This window comes from Diabrotica virgifera, chromosome 7 (assembly GCF_917563875.1).
Source record: "Diabrotica virgifera virgifera chromosome 7, PGI_DIABVI_V3a".
Classification (NCBI taxonomy): domain Eukaryota; kingdom Metazoa; phylum Arthropoda; class Insecta; order Coleoptera; family Chrysomelidae; genus Diabrotica; species Diabrotica virgifera.
The window spans coordinates 40336380-40361400 of NC_065449.1; the positions used below are offsets into that span (position 1 = coordinate 40336380).

Sequence of the window (25021 nt, forward strand, 5' to 3'; positions counted from 1 at the left end):
CGCGATTTTTCCGTGTAAGAAATTATTGCATTATTGCAAGTGATATCTTTCTTTGAAAATATTGGTAATTAGTAGTCTATCTGAACTTTTATGATAAGAAAGGGGAGTGGTGCAAATCTCAACATTATTGCTTTAGTTACGGTTTGAATGTCTTTAGTTCATAATGGAGAAATCTGAAATAAGTGAAATGTTAAGCGAAAAGGGCAAGCCTATGTTGGTTATTGACAATAATTATCAATAACTAATGCCTAAAATTACACTCCAAACGGTCATTTATTGAGCTAAATCTAAATAATCTAATTTCACTGCATCATTATATCTATATAAATATGTAACAACCAATGTTTTATATATTTTCTAAAAACAAAAGTCACAGTATCCATTTTCCTGATATTAATTTTTCTAGAACTTAATAGATAATTACTTAATCGGCTTAACCACGGGAGCGAACTAGTATGTAATTAAGAGGGTTTTTTTGACCTTGGGAGCGAACTAGTGTGCTTCGCGGCCAGTTTGTCTTACTTAAATTACTGAAGGGCCTCCACTTAATTAATATCCCCTTCTCTAGGTAAGCTGAAATCGGACGCGAACTACAGAATTGTATTTAACGTGACGGTTATGATTCTCTAAGAGTAACGCACATATTTCTATTAACAAAAAAAATAACAAAAAAAAAACAGACAATTCACGTGATACCCCATAAAATATCTATTCGTTTTCTGAATCCACCTGTACTTATTTTCACTAGGTATCTCATAAACACTGCTATTAAAGTTAATGAATGCGCATACCTGCTTTCGGTGAATATTCAGAGTCACTAACCGTGAAAATCAGAGACTGTTGTAAAAGTGAGAAAATTGTGAAGACAGAATCAATTATACGAAAGCAAAACTTAACTCATTTAATTGCGCAACGATTGTTACGCAACGAAAAATTAAAGCTCTTTATGACCTTGACTAAACTGTATTAGATTAATAAAAAAAATGTATCTAATGAAACTGTACAGAGATACACTAGACAGATGCGATAAGAAAACAGAACACAGGGAATAAAAAAATAACGCAATGTACTAGGAAACAACATAAGAAATTTGAAAAACAAATCGTAAAATTTACTAATCGGCAGTATTTTTATTAAATATTGGATCATTGATGATGAATTTAATATACAGTGAGCACGTAAAGGTTGGAACAAATTCATTTTTTCATAAATGGGCAATTTTAAAAATAAATCACGAAACAGGTCGATTTTATTTTTAAATTATGATTTTTTGGCATATGTATCATACTAGTGACGTCATCCATCTAGGCGTGATGACGTAATCGATTAGTCTTTTAAATAAGAATCATAGCCTTATATACCTCGTCCAATTTACTTACCGTTGCACGTCATCCGCGCCATAGCCTGTGACACGATACCAACACGAAATATCTAGGCGGTAGGTATGTTCCTCTTTAGAATCATTTTGATTCTAAAAAAGAACACACCCACCGCCTAAATATTTCGTGTTGGTATCGTGTCACAGGCTATGGCGCGGATGACGTGCAACGGTAAGTAAATTGGACGAGGTATATATTATCATAGACAGAGTGTCATTCAGAGCGAAGTGACGACACGTTGTTTCACTCTTAAGCATAGTTAGTAAAGCTGTGACAGTAGTCCTCCCCTTGCGTGTCTATATTCACACTTAATGTCATCTTAGTTCTTTGATACAATGTGCTAGAAAGAGATGCCACAAACCAGTCCAAGAGATCTTGTCGTCAGGAAGCGCGGAGGGTAGGTTCACTCTATGTTAGTATATACCTCTATGATCATCATAGGGGTCGTTTGATAGCTCATTTAAAAGGTTATGCAATTTCCTATCCAGTAATATACACACTAACATATTTATTTATACAGGGATTCCAGAAATTTTTTTTGGATTAAATTGACACAAAAAGATTGTATGTAATTTATTTTACTCAAAATACATTTTACTGCTGCCAGAAAACAGAAAAAATTTTCATTTTAAAAATGTTCATTACATACATTTTAAAAATAGGCATGGCTTTTCGCTTAAATCAAGTATTTAAACTGCTAAGAAGCAGGTGGGTGGCAGCTTTAGTATTGAATTTAAGCGAAGAACAATATTTATTTGTCAAATAAATATTTTCCCCTATTTTCTGACGACAGTAAAATGTATTTCGAATTAAATATATAACATACATTCTTCTGTTTGTCTCAAGGAATTTAATTAAAAATTTTTTTTAGAGCACCTTGTCCAAATAATTATGTTAATGTTCATATTACTTAATAGGTAATTGAATAACCTTTCAAATAAGCTGTCGCACGACCCCTACTCTCATTTAAAAAATCACCGATTACGTCATCACGCCAAGATAGATGACGGCACTAGTCAGACATATACGCCAAAAAATCATAATTTAAAAATAAAAATTGACCTGTTTCGGAATTTTTCCTTAAAGTTACCGGTTTACGAAATAATGAATTTATTCCAACCTTTACGTGCTAACTGTATAGTGTGAGCTTTTAGGTTGGAAAACTTAAACTTTCTGTTTTAGGTACATTATGTCTACAAATGTAGACAAGATAAATGTCTACAAATGTAGAAAAGAATAGTAACGACAGCGCCAAACTATTTGGATACCTAAAAGCTCAACAAAGAAAAGACAGACCAGTACTTAAAATTGACAATAGATCACGGGAAACACACTTCACAGAACTATATAGATGCAAAGAAAGCCCGGAAGAGGAAGTAGACGCATTGGAAGACATTAGAGATAATAAAATAGGTATTCCTACATAATATGATGAATATTTCGACATGATTTAAAAAATGAAACAGAAAAGAACACCTGGCCTAGATGAAACTCCCAATGAGCTAATTAAAAACGGAGGGGAAAAGTTATTAACAAGCATTATATAACTTAATAGTTAGAATATGGGAAGCAGAAGAAATGCCTGAGGATTGGAAAGAAGGCAGAATTATACCAATATTTAAGAAAGGAGAAGTAACAAACTGTAACAACTATAGAGGAATATCTCTACTGGGTACTACATATAAAATTCTAACAGCCCTCATCAAACAAAGACTCCCTCAATTCACAGAGAAAAGAATTAAAGACTACCAGTAAGGATTCAGAGAAGGCAGATCCACTACAGATGCGATCAACATAGTCACACAAACAATCGAAAAATGCCACGAACACAACATAGAACTCCACATCCTCTTCGTAGACTTTAGACAAGACTTGGACTGTATTGGAAGAAATAAATTATTTATTGAAATGAAAAATCAAGATATACCAGCAAAATTAATCAGATTATAAAAATGACCATGGATGGATCTCGAGCTAAAGTAACAACAGAAGAAGGTAGCACAAAATCAATTGCAATAGAAACAGGAGTGCGACAAGGCGATTCCCTGTCAACCACATTATTCAACACAGCAGTAGAAGGAACAGTCAAGACGAGCAAAATTAAAGGAACTATAGCCCACGCCTCAACACAAATAGTTGCATATGCAGATGATTTAGTTCTTATGGGAAGAGACAAGGAAAGATTAAAAGAAGCAGTAACAATCCTGGCAAAAGAAGCACAGCAAAGAGGTCTAGAAATTAACGAAGGAAAAACAAAATATCTACTCTGCTCTAGAATAGAAGATAACAGGACGAAAGAAATCAAAATAGAAAACTACACTTTTGAAAGAGTCCAACAATTTAAATATTTGGGAGTAATAGTGAATGGCAAAAACAAGAGAAGTGGAGAAGTAATGGAACGAATACTAGCAGGCAACAAAACATACTGGAGATATCATAGGCTTATGAAGGACAAGAACTTCTCCAGAAATACAAAACTGAAAATATACAGAGTTGCAATCAGACCTGTAGTTACGTACGCACCTGAGACAATGTGCCTCACGGAAAAAGATGAAGAAAAATTGAGAATATTCTAATGGAAAATCCTCAGACGGATTATGAGCCCGATAAGAATGGACAACGGAGAAATGAGAAGCAGAATGAACTATGAACTAAGAGACATAAAGAAGGGAGAAGATATAGTTAGATTTATTAAAGCACAAAGGCTGAGGTGGCTGGGATACATAGAGAGGAGGAAAACGACCTACTGATTAAGAAGATCACCAGATGGAAACCAGAAACTAAAAGACCAAGGGGAAGACACAGACAGAGATGGGAGGACCAGGTCATGAGAGATATCAAAATTCTGGAAGCGAGAAACTGCAGGGAACTATGCACATATCGAAATGAGTAGAAGAAAATTGTAAGGAAAGCCCAGTCAATACAACAAACTTTGACAACATACAAGTGGAATGCGGGCGCCGCAATGCTGAATTGGTGACTCTATATGGTACTGAAAATATCGTCAGACATATAAAAGCTAATCGGATAAGATGGGCAGGTCATGTAGTAAGATCAGAGGAAGACAGAGTGCTAAAGACAGTGTCCTTCGAGAGACCAGACGGTAGAAGATCAGTGGGCCGTCCCAGAAAAAGATGGAAGGATGATGTTGAAACCGATCTATCTAGGATTGGGGTACAACAATGGCAAATCGAAGCGCAAGATCGCAGACGATGGAGGGCCATAGTGGATGCGGCGAAGACTCACCCCGAGTTGTAAAGCCAGTCAAGAAGAAGAAGAAGTGGAATGCGGAGTGATTCACCGCAATAAGCGAATCAGAGAGCTCTAAGTAAGAGCGGCAAACATTTCACCCGGAATGAAAAGTCCTGATGATGATGGTGTCTACAAATAAAAGACTTATAACGGTATTTATAAAATAAGTAGCGTGTATTTCCTAATGTTTCAACACGTTGATTATTATTATAACCACGTAACAAGCGCAAATTATATCAACAATAAACGCATTACATTTTTATATAAATGGAAAGTAATTTAGTACACTTATATGGAGAATATAATTAATTGTATTTACCGTTCTAATCAGGTGTAAATGGAAAAGCAAAACATTACTATATAATCTAAGAAATTAAAGGATACAGCGGAAAGCATCTCAAAAACTAACTAGGTCACTAGACACTTATTTGTTTCCTGTTTAGTAGTTTTTGCTAGCAGAATCTTCTATAAATAATTGATTTAATGCACATCATTCATCTTGACCATAAATATAAATATTTATATTTAGATGAAAATACAACAACGATATTGAGGTTATTTTTTTGATTGATTGTCTTTTACAAAAGGTTTTTTATTTAATAATTATCTTACTGTTTTAAAACCCAAAACCAATAGATCTAGTTTTCTTAATAATTTTAGTTTATATAATAGCAGTTTTAAGTAGGTATTTTTGCCTGAACTATTTTGATTTTTTCTTTTATCGTTTTTTTCCGTACTAGGTAGAAATCTACGACCCTATAGTGTATAACTAGACCCAAACCCAGACATCCAAAGTGAAAGTTATCCTCTAACACCAAATTGTTCTATATCGGGAAGTCGGTAAATTAGTAGTTTTTTAAGTTTTTCGTCAATATTTCTAAAACTTTGCTTTAGCGTAAACAATTTTCTATACAAAAATGTTCTACATAAAATTTTAAACAAAAAGGTCCTATACATAATTGTTATAAAATCAACGGTTCAAGAGTTACGGAGGGTGAAAAGTGGAGGTTTCGATACTTTTTATATTTTTTTGGGCAATTTCCTACTGATTTTCTTTAACAGGATTGGGTTTTATAAATTAAATTTGCTATTTCAGTGGCTGATGGTATGTTAGTGATAAGCCCTTGAAGAAACGTTAACCTAACCACCCAAAATCATCATCAATTGCCCAAAAAATATAAAAGGTATCGAAAACCTCCACTTTTCACCCTCCGTAACTCTGGAACCGTTGATTTTATAACAATTATGTATAGAACCTTTTTTGTTTTAAATTTTATGTAGAACATTTTTGTATAGAATATTGTTTACGCCAAAGCATAGTTTTAGAAATATTGACGAAAAACATAAAGAAACTACTAATTTACAACGACTTCTCCCCCATCTCCCCCCAAACCGGATGCTCAAAATGGTGTAACCTTTTACTGAACCATATGTGGACCATATAGAACAATTTGGTGTTGGAGAAAAATTTTATTTTTGATGTCTGGGTTAGGCCTTTTTTGGACCAATTATACTATAATACCTCTGTAATTTTGGAACCGTTCATTTTAGAAGAATTATGCATTGGACCTTTTTTATTTCAAATTTAATGTAGAACATTTTTGTATACAAGGTTGTTCATGCTAAACCGCAAAGTTTTAGAAATATTGACGAAAAACGCAAAAAGCTACGAATTTACCGATTTCCCCCCTTTCTCCCCCCAAACCCGACGCTCAAAATGTTGTGACTTTTTTTTTAACATTATGTGGACCATATAGAACAATTTGGTGTTGGAGGAGAACTTTCACTTTTTATGTCTGGGTTATGCCATCTTTTGGATCAATCTTATCATACTACTATATTCCCGACAATTATGCCCCATTGTCATATGTGAACAAGGAGTTTTACAAGATTGAAAAAAGGAAACAACGAAACCACAAATAATTCAGAAATACCCACAAGAGGGGACTCAAATATTACAAAAATACCATAATATGTAAATGGGGAGAGGTTATTGGAAAAATTAAAAATTAAAAATGATAGGAAATAAGTATAACAATGACATCATAACAACATTCAAAACAACCAATGTATCGATATCTATCCTGTCCAAAACAAAACTCAACAACACACAAGAGACATCACAGAACTGCATCTATGAAATACCCTGTGAATTCAACAATTTTTATGTGGTGGAAACTAAAAGACCACTACAATTCAAATTAAACGAAAATATACATCAAAAACAGACACTTCGTCAAATCATAGACAAGTAAACGTGCCTGGAACACTAAGCACAGAGTACAATTACCTACACACACACACACACACACACACACACACACACACACACACACACACACACACACACACACACACACGATACATAATCACATATTACTTATAGTAGGGGAGGAAAGTATGCTAAATTTGCAGTTACTCGAGCGGTATGAGGACTTATTGGGTTGTGAAGATTAGGTCCTAAAACCAAAAAAAGTTAAATAAAGTTTTCCATTTAAGTGGGACCTTTCCATTTTTTAATTTAATTTTCCATTTCCAACAATCGTTTTTTTTTCGATTATAGCGCCATCAATTCGAAAAAATATCTCGAATAAATTTACTTATTCTTAAGTCAGGATTCCAAATCTGCAATAAAAAACGCGGGCTTCTATTTAATATTTTAAAGTAACCCCCCACCCCACCTCGGTGGGGGGCGGTGTTTGTTGTCATTCGATAGATTTTTCAAGAATATTGAATACGCGTATTTTGCAGTTTTTCGATCTGACGTTTATTTCGCGAAATATCGCGGGGTTCCTAATTAAAATTTTAAATTTACCCCCACCCTTTTTTGTGGGGAGTCGTGTTTGGTATCATTCGATAGATTTTTTAAAAATATTTAAAACGTATTTTTTAGTTTTTCGATCTGTTTATCTTGTGAAACTTTGTGATTCACCCATGTCCCTAGGCCCCGCTAAAACCGTCAGATTTTTGAAATATACACTGTTCTGCATGTAATTAACTTACCTTATCTTAATCTGACGATTTCGGGTTTTTCTAGGGATAGATTTTTTTCGGGCCCCACTTCACGAACTCCCCTGTATTAAGATCCAATATATGTTAGGGGTACATTTACAGGGTATAATTTTTCTCCCCATATGATAATCTGATGCGCTTGAGTAACTGCAAGAACCCCGCTTGGGCTCCCCTACCATTAAACACATAATAGAAAAACGCATAATACAAAATAAACAAAAATATAAACAGGTAATACAAAAACACACAAAATAGTCAGAATTTAATATCATTCTGAGGGCACATATATCGCCCTCAAAATTTTTTAACTAAAAATGTGGCTATTTACCTAAAAGATCGAGGCCAGGTAAGTTTAAAAAACATAACTCACATAACTTTTATATTTGTAGCATATTTTTTAAAATATTCTTTTTTGAAAACGTTTTCCGGAGTTGAAATCTAAACGTCAAAAACAGTAAATTCTACGATCTAATTCTCATTAAAATTAATTGTGGCTTAAACTCACAAAAATAGGTATGTATACTATTTGACTTAGAAATGTACGAAAAGAAAGGAAATACCGTGGAACCTCGATAAGTCGGATTAATCCGGACCGAGGTCGATTTGGGTTATCGAAACTCCGGGTTAGCCCGAAAATATTGTAAAAATTAATAAAACACTGTATACTTACAGGTAAACTCCATTAAAATTGCGAAAACATGAAATACATATGAACAATACATCTAAATTGCATACAGTTGTATTAGTCTAAGAGTTAGTGAACCCTGCGACTAACAGTCTTCCTGTAAGGCTAGAAATTTGTATAGTGATAATTCATAGCACACCAAGACTAATAGCCATGACCTGGCAGGCATCAGCCCTGCACGTACACCCTGTACAAATAATTATGTTAATGTTTATATTACTGAATAGAGAATTAAATAACCTTTTAAATGAGCTATCACACAACCCCTACTCTCATTTAAAAAAATCATCGATTACGTCATCACGCCCAGATGGATGACGTCACCAGTATTATATATATGCCAAAAAGTCCTAACAAAAATAAAAATCGACCTGTCTGAGGATTTCTCTTCAAATTTGCCGATTCTCGAGATAATGAATTTATGCCAACTCAAAACGTCCTCACTTATACTATAGTGTCGCGCACGCTTGATTAGCAATTAAAAAACAAAGGGGTTTCCGATATTTTATTGCAAAAAACTCTTCGGGATTTCATCAATCAATGATTAAAGAGTATCTACTTACCTTGGCAATTTTGAAATTTTTAGTTAAATGTCCGATTTAGGGTTAAAAATGGCCGATTTCGCAATTTTCAAAATTTTTAATCGCATATATAAAAAAAACTATTAACTAAAGACCTTTTCTAGAGAAAAATCACTAAAGACCTTTTCTATTCAAAGAATAATTCAAAAAACCTAAAAAAAATTTGTTCGATGCAAAAAAAATAATTTTAGGAAAAACCCCTAATCTTTCCCCTCGCCTGGCAAGGTCTTATGCTGTTCAGAATCGCCTGTCATTGTACACACATCTTACTTACTCAAACACATACTTAAATTTAAACCTTACAGGAGTAAGTTTATTTTACCCCTAAACTATGCACTTTTCGATTCACCTGGTAGATACACGTGCAGGGCTGATGCCTGCCAGGTTTTGTTTTTCGGTCATGGTTTTTAGCCTTGGTGTGCTATGAATTATCACTACACAAATTTCTAGCCTTACAAGAAGACCGTAATAGTCTAAGAGCTAGTGAACCTTTTGACTAACGGTCGTCCTGTAAAGCTAGAAATTTGTAGAGTGATAATCCATAGCACACCAAAGCTAAAAACCATGACCTGGCAGGCCTCAGCGGTGCACGTGTATCTACCAGGTGAATCGAAAAGTGCAAATTTGGGGGGTAAAATAAACTTTCTCCTGTAAGGTTTAAATTTAAGTATGTGTTTGAGTAAGTCATTTAAAAGAAATGTGTAAAATGACAGGCGATTCTGAAGAGCATAAGACCTTGCCAGGCGAGGGGAAAGATTAGGGGTTTTTCCTAAATTTATTTTTTGCATCGAACAATTTTTTTTAAGTTTTTTGAATCATTCCAAACAGAAAAGGTCTTTGGTGATTTTTCTCTTAAGTTAATAGTTTTTGTTATATAAGCGATTGAAAATTTTGAAAATTGCGAAATCGACCATTTTTAACCCCAAATCGGATATTTATCTAAAAATCTCAAAGTTGCCAAGGTAGGTAGATATTCTTTAAACATTGATTGATGAAATCCCAAAGAGTTTTTTGCAATACAATATCGGAAATCCCTTTGTTTTTTAATTGCTAATCAAGCGGACGCTTCACTGTAGTATAAGTGAGGACGTTTGAGTTGGCATAAATTCATTATCTCGAGAATTGGCAAATTTCAAGAGCAATCTTCAGACAGGTCGATTTTTATTTTTAAATTAGGACTTTTTGGCATATATATAATACTAGTGACGTCATCCATCTGAGCGTGATGACGTAATCGATGATTTTTTTAAATGAGAGTAGGGGTTGTGTGATAGCTCATTTGAAAGGTTATTTAATTCTCTATTCACTAATATAAACAATAACATAGTTATTTATACAGGGTGTACAAAAAATTTTTTTTTATTAAATTAACTTTGATTAAATTTGACAAATAGAAGAAAAAATTTTTTTTGTACACCCTGTATAAATAATTATGTTAATGTTTATATTACTGAATAGAGAATTAAATAACCTTTCAAATGAGCTATCACAGAACCCCTACTCTTATTTAAAAAAAAATCGATTACGTCATCACGCCCAGATGGATGACGTCACTAGTATTATATATATACCAAAAAGTCCTAATTCAAAAATAAAAATCGACCTGTCTGAGGATTTCTCTTCAAATTTGCCCATTCTCGAGATAATGAATTTATGCAAGCTCAAACGTCCTCAATTATACTACAGTGTAGCGCCCGCTTGATTAGCAATTAAAAAAACAAAGCGGTTTTCGATATTTTATTGCAAAAAACTCTTCGGGATTTCATCAGTCAATGTTTAAGGAATATCTGCGTACCTTGCCAATATTGAAATTTTTAGATAAATGTCCGATTTGGGTTAAAAATGGCCGATTTCGCAATTTTCAAAATTTTCAATCGCTTATATAACAAAAACTATTAACTTAAGAGAAAAATAACTAAGGACCTTTTCTGTTTGGAATGATTCAAAAAGCCTAAAAAAAATTTGTTCGATGCAAAAAGAATAATTTTAGGAAAAACCCCTAATTTTTTCCCTCGCCTGGCAAGGTCTTATGCTCTTCAGAATCGCCTGTCATTGTACACATTTCTTCTAAATGACTTACTCAAACACATACTTAAATTTAAACCTTACAGGAGAAAGTTTATTTTACCACCTAAATTTGCACTTTTCGATTCACCTGGTAGATACACGTGCACCGCTGAGGCCTGCCAGGTCATGGTTTTTAGCTTTGGTGTGCTATGAATTATCACTCTACAAATTTTTAGCCTTACAGGACGACCGTTAGTCAAAAGGTTCACTAGCTCTTAGACTATAAGTGGGAGGGTTCACTAGCTCTTACGCTATATACAGTATTGTTTATTTCTTGGTAAATAAGAAACTCAGTCAAACTGAAAAAGTGTTTGTTTTGTCTGATGAAAATCGGTCCGGGTTAGCGGGATTTCCGGGTTAGCCGGACTTCCGGGTTATCGAAGGCCGACTTATCGGGGTTTCACTGTATTGTCTTTCTTATTTTTATATGGGCATTCCATTCTTTTCTACTGTTTCTTACCCAGTTATTAATTTTCACATTGCATCTCAGGCGCGTATATCTGTACTTCTAGTCTGTACTATAGTATCTTACCATCGATTTTTCGAAGGGTTTCCGTATATTCTGGTTCTAGTATTCTTTTTGTCCTCTCTCTATTAGGTGATGTTTCAGTCTTATATGTCATTATTGATGAGATGACCTGTTTTGTAAATTCTGCCTTTAATTTTTCTTCCGATATTTTTATTTCTCCATATTGTTTCATTCAAGCAAATTCATAGCAGATAGTGTGATGCCTAGATATTTCAACTCCATCACTTTATCTGACCATCCAGCTCTAATTTAAATCTTAATGGATTTGCTATTATAACCATGCACTTTGTCTTTTTGGGGAAATTAAAATGTTAAATTTTCTAGCGGTTATTTAAGTTGGTGCAGCAAATCATATTTACTTCGAGAGATTAGTATTCCATTGTCTGCATAGCATATTATTTTAAGATGATTTTCTCGCATTTGGTATCCTTTTTAGTTCTTTTTTTTCTTATTATTTCATCCATGATCAGGTTGAAGAATAGAGGACTCATGGAATTCCTCTGTCTTATCCCATTGTCAGCTTCAATTGGGTCAATTAGTTCATCTCCTACTTTTACTTTTATTATGTTGTTTTGGAAGATATCTGGACGAGGATTTATCTACTATACAGGGTGTCCCGAAAAGATTGGTCATAAATTATACCACATATTCTGGGATCAAAAAGAGTTCGATTGAACCTAACTTACCTTAGTACAAATGTGCTCATAAAAAAAGTTACAGCCCTTTGAAGTTACAAAATGAAAATCGATTTTTTTTAATATATCGAAAACTATTAGAGATTTTTTATTGAAAATGGACATGTATCATTCTTATTGCAGGAACATCTTAAAACAAAATTATAGTGAAGTTTGTCTACCATATAAAAATTTTATGGGGGTTTTGTTCCCTTAAACCCCCCCAAACTTTTGTGTACGTTCTAATTAATTCATTATTGTGGTACCATTCGTTAAACACAACGTTTTTAAAACTTTTCTGCCTCTTGGTATTTTTTCGGTAAGCCAGTTTTTATCGAGATGCGGCTTCTTTTTTAATATATTTACATAAAAACTTTATGGGGGTTTTGTTCCTTTAAACCCCCCAAATATCTGTGTACGTTCCAATTAAACTATTATTGTGGTACCATTAGTTTAACATAGTATTTTTAAAACTTTTTTGTCTCTTAGTCTTTTTTTGACAAGTCACCTTTTATCGAGATGTGGCTTCTTTTTCAAAATATACCTAAAAATGTAAATTATAAATAAATTTTCAGATTATTAACAGGTTTCTATAATCGTACTTAACCATATATAAATATGTGGTGGAATCGATAAATATTCAAAATATCTCGATAAACACTGGCTTATCGAAAAAGTACTAAGAGGCAAAAAAGTTTTAAAAACGTTGTGTTTAACTAATGGTATCACAATAATGAATTAATTAGAACGTACACAAAAGTTTGGGGGGTTTAAGGGAACAAAACCCCCATAAAATTTTTATGGGGTAGACAAACTTCACTATAATTTTGTTTTAAGAAGTTTCTGCCATAAGAATGATACATGTCCATTTTCAATAAAACATCTCTAAGAGTTTTCGATATATGAAAAAAAATCGATTTTCATTTTGTAACTTCAAAGGGTTGTAACTTTTTTTGTGTGCAGTATTGTATATAGGTAAATGATGTTCAATCAACCTATTTTTAACCCTAGAATCTGTGGTATAATTTATGACCAATATTTTCGGGACACCCTGTATAATTAAAAATGATGATTTATATCCGAAAGTTTAATGTTACTAGAATGCTTATCTTTAAATGTTTGCTATCAAGTTCCATGCATTTCTCTACAATTTCTTAAATTAACTTTGATACAGTAATTGAATTATATTTCGCATTAAAACCCTTAGGACATTATCTTGTCATCTTATAATTCATTTTGATCTCACTCTTACTCCAACACGCTTTACTTTTACTTTCCAACCAATGTTACTAGCATCGGATACCTTTTTCTCAGGCCAAATGAAAGCAATTTAAATGCGGCTTCTTTGCATATTCTCAAATAGTTCAGTTTACTTTCTCCGGTCTCAGAAAATGCGATAATTATTTTTAATAACAACGTGTTGTTAACACAGACTGGCTGAAAATTGTAATTAATTAACAATGGTGGTAGACCTGCTAGTACATGCGGATATTAATGATTAGGTTTTGACATACATGTAATACTCGTATTGAGTTTACCAGGGCATTTGTTTATTACCCGAGGTTGGTAATGTAAAAATTTACCTATTGGCTGTTTCGTAATTAACATGAAAGCAGTAGTTTAGACTAATTGCCGATATAGTGGAGTCAATGAAGGTGGATATGAGTTATTACCTCAGATTTCGTTGAACCTCCATCGATTTTCATAAAAATTGGTGAGTGGTTAAAGAATACCTCAAGAAACAAAGGTGACATAGTGCCAACTTGCGCTTTTTGCATTTTAGGGGTGAAATACACCCCTTTTTTAAAAATTATTTTTTAGATTTCTGAAAGTGCAGTCACTGTAAGTTTTCACTTCCTATTTTGTTGAACCTTCATCGATTTTCATGAAAATCGGCAAGTAGTTAGAGGATACCTCAAGCAATAAAACATGTATAGCATCAACTTGTGCTTTTGCATTTTAGGGGTGTAATACTTTTTAAATTGTAAAAAATGCAGATTTCCTCATTATGGCGCAAATAATCTCGTTTAATTAAGAAAAATAAATATTTTTTTTATATTTATGTGCATGAATTACGTTTTTTTTAATTTTTCAAACCTTATAGCAACCAAAAATCCGAAAATTAACAAGTCGAAAATCACGAAAACCTTATTCTTCTATATTTCTGAAAGTGTAGTCACTGAATGTTTTCATCCACGATTTCTTTGAACCTTCATCGATTTTCATGAAAATTGTTGATTAGTTAGTTAGGATACTTCAAAAAACAAAAGTGATATGGCACCAAGTTGCGCTTTCTGCATTTTAGGGGTGAAATCCACCTTTTTTTTTAATGATAAAAATGCAGATTTCAGCTTTCTTGCTCAAGCAATCTCGTTTAATTAAGTAAAATAAATATTTTTTTAGATTTACGTGCATGATTTATAATTTTTATTAATTTTTTAAACCTTATAACAACCAAAAAACCTTTTATATTTCCAAAAAGGCAGTCACTGAAGGTTTTCACCCCTGAATTCGTTGAACATCCATCAATTTTCATGAAAATTGGTAAGTAGTTAGAGGATACCTCAAGAAACAAAAATGATCTAGTACCAACTTGCGCTTTAATTCTGGGGGTGGATGTTACCCCTTCTCATGGGTGAACACTATTTTATTAAAAATAACCCCATAATTAGATAGAGGAGTAAATTCTAAGCAAACTTTCTTTTATCAAGTTTATAAATTTTTTATTTAAATAATATTTCACAATTTAATAAAATATTATTGGTACAGTAACACCTGACAATAACGGCCACTAAAAATAGAAAACAATTGGCCGTTATGTAAATGTGGCCGCTAAGGCTAGGTTTCCTTTTCCACAAATACATAAAATATAATTGAAAATTTATTTATTTTAGTAATTAAAGCAAATCTAATTAAATATAATTCTACAAACGAACGGAACATACTAAAACTAAATTCAATTTACTACAATATAAAACAATATCTATACGAAAAAACAACTACAACAAAAACAGAATTTTTGTTTGTTTTACATTTTTTTAGATAAACGAAACATACTAAAACTAATTTAATATAGTTAATACATAATATAAAACAACATACTATAGCTACTACGAAAAATATGCTTATCACTAAAGCATCGTCGTGCTTCCATACTATATTCAACAAAACCTACTTGGTAGGGCCTTTAATTAGATATCGCAAATCACTTTTTTTTTGTGAGACTGGATATAGGACATTTCTCAAGTATGAATTCACATTCATGGTATATCGTTGCTATACACGGATAATAATCTGTGCAATGTTATGGTACAGGCTACGTTAAATATGAAGTAAATGTGGAAGATATACACTGGTTATTCATTTCAATTTAATTTGATTGTTTTTTAATCGTTTACAATATTTAAAATAATTAAAGACATAAAGTTAGGGATTTCAAAAATAAATTCAGTTCTCACTGGCAGGGTGGGAAATAATAAAGTGCCATACAATAGCATTTCATTACAATGCTCATTACAGGCTGCTCCTTTTGAGAAAACTCATACTCTCAAACTTTGAGAAAACACTCATTCAGTTTCGACCAACCCTGTATTAGCTAAATTAAACGTTTTGCTAGATTAATAATTTTTAACAATAATAGATTATATTAAAAATCACTTGAACATAAATTGATTTTCTGATGTCAAATCACTACAATTATACAGGGGGTGAATATTGCTATGAAATTTTGAAAATAAAAACGTCATTATCTTTTAAACTACTTCGTATAACATCACAAAACCTGATATTTTAAGAAATAAAACATAGAGGACAATCCAAAAATGTAAAAATATACAGGGTGTTCCATTAAACAAAAGATAGTTGTGTTTCACCCTGTCAATATGGGTGGCCCTGTATATTTGGAAATGTATTTAAATTCTGATATTATATATGCCCCAATCTCACCTAAATAAACTTTTTTCGTATCTCCTACAACAAACGACTAATTGGACTTCCCACAACCTGTATACATACAAAATCTCCGCTATAAAATTTTTTCAAAGAAAATGTTATTGTTTTTTTTTAAAATAACTCCGTTAAATTTTGAAATATGAGATTTATCCAAAAGCCATTACAAAGCTAAGTAAAGGTTCTATAACACTGTATTAAACATAATTTTCTAAATCCTATATTTTTTTTAAATACAAGGTGAAAGGGCCCCGGTTACATGGTTCTCGCAGTAAAATTTAGGTTTTAAATGTTTCTATCTCGGTTATTTTTTGTCATAAAAAAATATTAAAAAAAGAAAAAGCTTAAATAAAGTTAAAACTAAAATTTTGTTCTCTACCATTTTTTAAGTATATCGAGTATTTTTGGAGTTATTATCAAAAGAAAATAAAATTCACGAAAATTTGAAAAATTCTAATTTTTTTAATCGTATTTTTTTCTCAAAAATATGCATTCTAAACCGGTCAAAATTGTTGAAGTTATTGTTCATGTCAAAATAAATAAAGTTTTAAATGGGTTACTATAAATTTTAATTTTTGTGGAAATGACCTATGTTTCATTTTTCATTCTTCCCTAAAAAATCTGAAAGGGTCCTCTTATTTCCATCATAACTTGCTTAATTTTGATGCTATCGACTTCTTATACAGCTTTTTGATAGTTACCTTTAAGTACTTTAATAAAATGTTTAATATCTATATTTAACAAAATGCATCGTTTTCCTGTTATTTAAGCTTGAATTCTAAGATTTGAGTACTGGCGGAAAAAAAATATACATTCAATTGCATATAATTCACTTTGTATATGTAATAAAGGATTTTTAGAATAAGGAGCTTATTTATTTTTATATTATCTTCGATTTTGGTAATAACAACTTGTTTGCAGAAACGTATGGTTTTTGAGTTATTTATGAAAAACTGCTTTAAAACATGGATTTTTTTCAGGAAAAATCAAAACTTTTGATCTTTAATAACTCAAAAACTATTGATTTATTGAAATAACTCTACATAACAAATTTTACTTATAATTTGTCCCTCTATCGACTAGTGGTATTATTTTTAATAAAATAATTTCCACCCCCGAGAAGGGGTGGCATCCCCCCCCCAGGGTAAAAGCGCAAGTTGGCACCATGTCACCTTTGTTTCTTGAGGTATCCTCTACATACTTACCAATTTTCATGAAAATCGATGGAGGTTCAACGAAATCGGAGGTGAAAACCTTCATTCACTCCACTAATAGGGTTATAATTAACAACTACAACCAGTCCATTGTGTTGATAAATAAAATAGTTAAATCTAGCCCGATGATTAGAAATTTGTGATGGATAAATGAAAGAAAATATCAAGAAATAAAAGTATTTTATTAAATTTGAAATTGGTTTACCGTTATAAGTTTTGTACCCAGTCTTAACTACTTCTTCTACCAGGTTCACATAGATTGCCTAGACTTGTGCATAATTATGGTAAGCGGCAAATTCTCTATCCTTTTTATTTTTTCCGATACGACATATACATAATATGGTATTTTGGCCATCTTTGAATCCCTTCTTTTGAGTGTTTTTCGATTGCTTGTGGAGTTTTGGTGTGTTCTTTCATATATTTATAAATGACGGTGGGTTATCATTTTTTTAAACCATTGTTAGAAGATTTTTTCTTTCTGAAGTATACCTTACACATAAACAAACCAAGTGATAGAGTTTCAATGTATAGGGATCACACTATCTAGCTATGGAAAGCTTGAAACAGAAATGGAAGATATCGATGTGGCAGATAAAAATATCGAAAAAGAACTTAAAGGAAAAAATATCACCTTTTAATATTCACCCTAGGTAGATCAACATTACGTTGAAATCAAGTTGTTAAGGGGGAAAGCGCAAAATATTGATTCAGTGCTATTTAAATGACTACTTTTTGACCGAGGGCCGAAAGTCCCTTAAAATAAATAAAAAGTTACTTTTGAATGAAATATTTGAAATTAAAAATCACACTAAATTTTCTCTTTTTTTTCACCCTTGTAACTTATTAAAATAAACACTATAGAAGTTTTCAAGGACTTTCGGTCCTCGGTAATAATGTAATATTTAATTATGCTTTTAAATTTTTCAAAAATACTTATTATTTTTCTCAGGATTCGAAAAAAAGGAATGCCTTTAAATACCATTGGACGAAGATTTTGCGCCTAACCCCTTAAGCAGCTTTAAAAATAAAAATATATATACAGGGTGTTCCAGCAAAAATAAAGCTTATGGACTGTGCTAGGCTGTCTGAATCATCCCGTGCATTTAAATCTGTTTAAAAATCAGAACTTTTAAACAAAAATCGACGGATCTCAGCGTTCTTTATGATTTTTAAAAATAAGGACAGAAATAGTTTTATTGCATAAGTGGTTTTCACACTGTATAATAAATGATTTCCATAATTTAAACGTTTTTCTCTTAAATTATATATTTGATTCATATTTAAATGTTAGTTTAATTGTTATTAATAATATGTTATTTGTTTCAGCTTAATCAAGTCAATCTACAAGGGTAAGTCATTAATTTAATATAAACAATATTCTTTTGTTTCTAATTCAGTTTATTTCGTCAATTAATTACCTTCTTTTCTAGTAATTTTTCACATATCTATGACCTTGTGTCCATGTAATCAAAATATTTCATTGTGAATTCAATTTGTGAATATTTGTATAAAACCTTAATATTTTTTTGCTGCTGCTGAATTGTTCCTCGTTATTCACTGTTTTTATGTAAATATGAAGAATAAATCTTTTTATTTTTAAGTCTTATATAGAGTGTCCCAAAAGTAGTGGAACGGTCGAATACTTCGCGAACTAAACATCGGATCGAAAAACTGAAAAATAAGTTTTCAATCATTTTCAAAAATCTATCCAATGATACCAAACACCAATCCCCACTACACCCCCTGTAGGTGGGGTGGGGGGTAACTTTAAAATCTTAAATGGAAACCCCCAGTTTTTCTTGCAAATTTGGATTTGTTACGTAAAAGTAGGCAACTTTTATTGAAGACGTTTTTTCGAACTGTGGATAGATGGCGCTATAATTGGGAAAAACGATTTATCCTGATACCATAGGTAAATTATAGAAACGGTCTAATATCTCACGAAATACACTTCCAAATGAGAAACCAAAAAAACAGATTCTTAATCTTTTGTGAAACCTATCGAATAACACCAAACATGACCCTCCAACCCACCCCCTGGATGTGGGGTGGGGGGTAACTTTAAAATCTTAAATAGCAACCCCCACTTTTTATTACATATTCGGATCCGTCATGAAAAATTAAGTAACATTTATTCAAAACATTTTTTAGAATTGTTAATAGATGGCGCCTTAATTGGAAAAATTCGATTTATTAACGCCATCTATCAGTAATTTTAAAAAATGTTTCGAATAAATGTTGCTTAATTTTTTATGACGAATCCGAATCTTTTATGACGAATCCACTTTTTATTGCAGATTCGGATTCGTCATAAAAAATTAAGCAACATTTATTCGAAACATTTTTTAAAATTTCTGATAGATGGCGTTAATAAATCGAATTTTTCCAATTAAGGCGCCATCTATTAACAATTCTAAAAAATGTTTTGAATAAATGTTACTTAATTTTTCATGACGGATCCGAATATGTAATAAAAAGTGGAGGTTGCTATTTAAGATTTTAAACTTACCCCCCACCCCACATTCAGGGGGTGGATTGGAGGGTTATGTTTGGTATTATTCGATAGGTTTTCGAAAAAGATTAAAAATCTGTCTTTTAGTTTCTCATTTGGAAGTGTATTTCGTGAGATATTAGACCGTTTCTATAATTTACCTATGGTATCAGGATAAATCGTTTTTCCCAATTATAGCGCCATCTATCCACAGTTAGAAAAAATGTCTTGAATAAAAGTTGCTTACTTTTATGTACCAAATTAAAATCTGCAATAAAAACTGGGGGTTTCCATTTGAGATTTTAAAGTTACCCCCACCCCACCTCAAGGGGGTGTATTGGGGGTTGGTGTTTGGTGTCATTGGATAGCTTTTTGAAAATTATTGAACACGCATTTTTCAGTTTCTCGATCCGATCTTTAGTTCGCGAAATATTCGACCGTTCCACTACTTTTGGGACACCCTGTATATTAAAATTATGTAAATGATCATTTTCTCATGTTGCTTACACTTTTTCTAACTTGTCTGTATCATACTGCTCAACAGGTATTATTTAGGGCCAAACCAGACGGGCCACTCTGCAGCGTTAGGCAAGCCGCACACCAAAGAAACATGAAACGAAAAACATGAAACATGAAACGTGAAACAAGTTTCATGAAAATAAAACACTGCTTAACAAATCTCAAAGTCCGCCTACCAATGAAACGAGTGTGATTCATGCTCATGACACATTTTTATTTTCGGAGAGTTTCATAAATGGCCGGAAGTATATTTGTTTAGCAGTGTTTTATTTCCATGAAATGTAATTTACGTTTCATGTTTCTTTGATGTGACCTAACTCTGTGAATCCACAGAGTGGCTGAAACAGGCGATTTTCTATCGCCGGCGACTATGCTGCGAAGTGGATCGTTTGGAAGGGTGCGGTGTTTAATTTAGTGGGTGAGAAAAATCAGTAAGTTTAATCAAATGATTAAAAACTTGCCGGCTAATATTTTTTTAAAGTGTGTTCGTCAAAATCAGTGTTGTAATATCCATAGTTTTAGATATTTTATAAAATTTCAACGCTTTTGAAAAAATACCAATAAACTCCATAAATTGAATTAAGAAGAACCAGACAAAAACAGCTATATCACAGAAAGAAGCACATAAAAAATCAACCAGTACATCTGGTATCCTACAGGCGAAAAATAGTTTGATACAACCTAACGACTGAGTGAAAGTGAAAAACATGTTAGCTTTCAACCCCCTTTTAACTGATATCTTATCGTTTTGTTTTCAACGACAAACAATAAAACCTTTTTTGACCTAGGATGAGACCCCACTATTTAACATAAATAAACAAACAATTGTTCAAATGAATCCAATGTATAATAAAATGTAAATATAAATAGAGAAAACATTGCTTATGGGATTTATTCTTTTCGATAGGGCTACCTTCTTTAAAATCAGAAACAAATAATTCAAAGATGACGTCCCACGCTTTTCCTTTTAATGCCCTATAAATATGCCCTCAGGTTCTTGTATCACATATATCCGGTCTGTTTTGCACTTCAGTCAAAAACCGTTCCGAATCAAAATCCATTTTAGGTGCTCACCCTATAAATTCTCGTAAACATCTGCGGCAGCTACAAAAGTGGTCCGTCTGAATGGCGTTTGCCACTAGTGGACGCCACTAGCAGTGGGGCTCGGCGACTGTGGCTGGCCACAGTCGCTCGTCTGGGGTGCGACGTCCACTTCACATAAGAACCCACGGTTTGATCATCGGAAGCTGCTTTGTGGATCCACAGAGTAGCGCTGCAAAGTGGCCCGTCTGTTTTGGGCCTTTTAGTTGCCTCTCATTTTTTTTGTCCTCATTTTTATCCCTTTTGTGGTAGCTTACCTGTTATTATGGTTTCTGTTAGATTTATGGTGAATTATGGGAAAATGGCGAGAAAACCAAAACCTTTATATCCGAAAGAGTGGCCCCAGCTTTTGTCAAATACGGTGAATCATCATTATCATCATCGTCATCATTATCATCATCATCATCATCATCATCATAATCATCATCATCATCATCATCATCATCATAATCCAGCCTTTTGGCCTTTGGATTGGAGAGGCCTTTATTCAACAATTCGAATAGAAAGAAAGGCTATAAAAATCTCTGATTTGCTTTCCAATTGGTAATTATTATTTCAAGATTGTCCTGAAACTATTTCCATGTGGCATCTTATGCAATTTAATATGTTATTTGGAAAATAAGCCACAATTAATTAAGTTTGAAATTAAATTTATTTAACGTTTCGACTTCCACTTCGGAAATCGTAAAAATATTTGATAACGATAACGATCAAGCTCATCCATTGATCTCTCCATTTTACATTGTGTCTTTTTAAATTTTTTTACTGTCCTTTACTATTCCACGTCTTTTATTGTTCCGAATACAGCCCAATTAATACTTATTCGTATGTAGGAGAATTCTCGATTCCTATTAACCCATCGTAAACCAGATTCATCATCAATTTTATTTTCTTTTGTGTGCCAAATTGCCACTATGTGCTTTTTATTTGTAAAATTGTGGAGGTTATAAAAGGAGTATCGACGAGACAGAAGACGATGTCCAAAGATTAACACACATCTTCAATACAACAGCCAAGAAATACAATATGATAATATCAGCAGAAAAAACCAAATGTATGACAACATCTAAATTATAGCCACTACGATGTCAAATCTAAATTGATGGGAAAATAATAAAGCAGGAAGCAAAGTTTAGATATCTGAGAATATATAACCAGTTACGGAGATGTTGAACAGGAAGTACGACAACAAAGCTTAAAAGCAAGTAAAGCGGCAAGATCTCTTAATGACACAATCTGGAAGAACAAACACCTAAGGCAAGACACAAAAGCAAGAATCTATAAGGCAGCAATCAGACCTATATTGACATACACGGCGGAGACAAGACCTGACATATCTAAAACGAGATAACTACTTTTATTTAGAAACAACAGAGATGAAAATACTTGGACGAATATCAGGGAAAAGTCTGTTGGATAGGGAGAGAAGCGAAAACATACGAAGATCATGCAATGTAGAAGACATAAATGGATGGGTGACAAAACGGAAAGAGGAATGGAACGAACACATTAGTAGAATGGCAGAGGATACGATATTACGAATAGCACGAGACCACTATTCGATGGTCACCAAATGGACGAACAAGTATTGGCAGACCAAGAAAAAGATGGTGTGATAACTTAAACAATTTAGGAAGCTAATATTGAATAAGGAACAGGCTTTAAAGCCTACATACAAGATGGAAGAAGAAGAAGAAAATAAAGGGAATAAATTTTTGGACGTTAAAACAAACTATGGATTCTTGACCCACATTCTGCATCTGCAAATTTTTTATTACAAAAGTCTCATTTAAAGGAATCTGAATTGCTATATAATGAAGTCAGTCATGAGAAATCAAATGTAAATTGCAATTAGTGATAGCGGTCTCAAAAAGTGATATAAATCTCCAAGCACAAAGTTTCACTTAAACACGATTAACACCAGTCATTGTGTTATTAACCACAAATTGATAATAATGTCACAATTCTCTCCTAGAATTCGTCAATGCTCATTTACATGCGTGGGCTGACTGGGCGATCCATTTCAATCTCATTTCTCATTCGAAAATAATTGGAAAAAATTGTTCGATTGTTCAGAACGCAATATAGCTGCTGGAGTTCTTTATACCAACTAGTTCCAGCGAAAAGGAAGAATAACTTGGATGTAGCACTATCTTGGTTTCACCGGTGCTACACCTCATTACTGCCGGGACGTTCCTAATTATTTAAAGGGTTAATTAATTAATATTTAAAGGTTATTAATCGCAGGTTTAGTCGAAGGGTTCCAATAAAATGGCCTGCCAGGTCACCAGATTTAACTCCACTTGATATTAATCTCAACTCCAATAGTGAGAAATTTATTTTTTAAAATGAAAATATTATTGTTTAAATTACAATAATAAAATCCTTCAAATGACCTCTTATTCTTTCCATTTAAATGAAAATTATTTTCTTTACTGATAAAAACGTCAAAAAATTGTACTATTTTTGTTGTAATTTTAATGCTTCATCCATTTGGTAGGTACATTTTTTGAAATATTCACTAGTTCTGCATTTGTTTTTCTGCAATTACAGTGCTTTGGTGTATGACGTTGAAGTGTGGCTGGTAAAGAAGATTCAGGAAAAGAAGGTGGAGGTAGCTGAAATGAAAATAAAAAACGGTAGATGTTGGGTAAAACTAGAAGAGACAAGTCTACTTGGTAAGGGAAAGAGCTGGAGAGACTACAGTGTCCAAAATGATTGAAGAACACAGGCTTCAATGATACAACTATCCAGGCCGAAGAATAGAGCTGTTAGAAGCTGACGGAAAGAGAGGTTGAGGAAAACCGAGGAGAGGATGGAGGAAGTGTGTCGCATAGGACTTGAGAGAGAAATGTTTAGGTGAAGAAGACATGACGGATAAAATGAGTGCTGAAAAAGCGTAAGGAAAAGCGCGCAGCAACCCCTGAAAATAGAAAACCTGAGTAAGAAGAAGAAGAAGAAGAATCCGTAATATAATATTATAGCTAAAAAAACGAATGCTATGTTTCTTTAGTATTTCTGAATGCATAAATGTAATTTCTTCTGAATAAAGAAATGTAATTTAATAAAAAGGAATATCAGACTAAAACTAAAAGAAACTACACAGAAAATAGAGAGAGAGAAGCAGTGGTAAAAAACTTAAAACACAATAAAAAAATTAGATCAAACAAGGTAAAGTATTTATTTCACATTTATAATCACAGAACACAACAATAAAAGTGTGGAGGTTAAAACAAAGTAGATATATATCTTTGGCATCTGCAATTTTTTAATTACACAAATCTATTTAAAGTATTCTGAATTTCTCTTTAATGGAGTCGCATATGAAAAAACAAATGCAAAATACCATTAGTGATAGCGATCTCAAAAAGTGATATAAATCTCCAAGCACAAGGTGTCACTCAAACACCATTAACACCAATCAATGTCTTATTAACCACAAATTGATAATAATGTCACAATTCTGTCCTAGAATTCCTCGATGCTCATTTACATGCGTGGGCTGACTGGGCGATCCCTTTCAATCTCATTTCTCATTCGAAAATATTTGGAATACATTGTTTGATTGT

General features: G+C 32.7%; 1 protein-coding gene across 1 annotated transcript in view; it reads left to right on the forward strand.

Moving 5' to 3' along the window:
* The window catches only part of LOC114329403 (uncharacterized), a 620236-nt gene that overhangs the window by 339093 nt on the left and 256122 nt on the right, over positions 1-25021 (forward strand). Inside the window, exon 3 of the mRNA XM_050655973.1 lies at positions 18668-18690. The gene's annotated coding sequence lies outside the window, so the exon portion shown is untranslated. The remainder of the gene's footprint in view (positions 1-18667; positions 18691-25021) is intronic.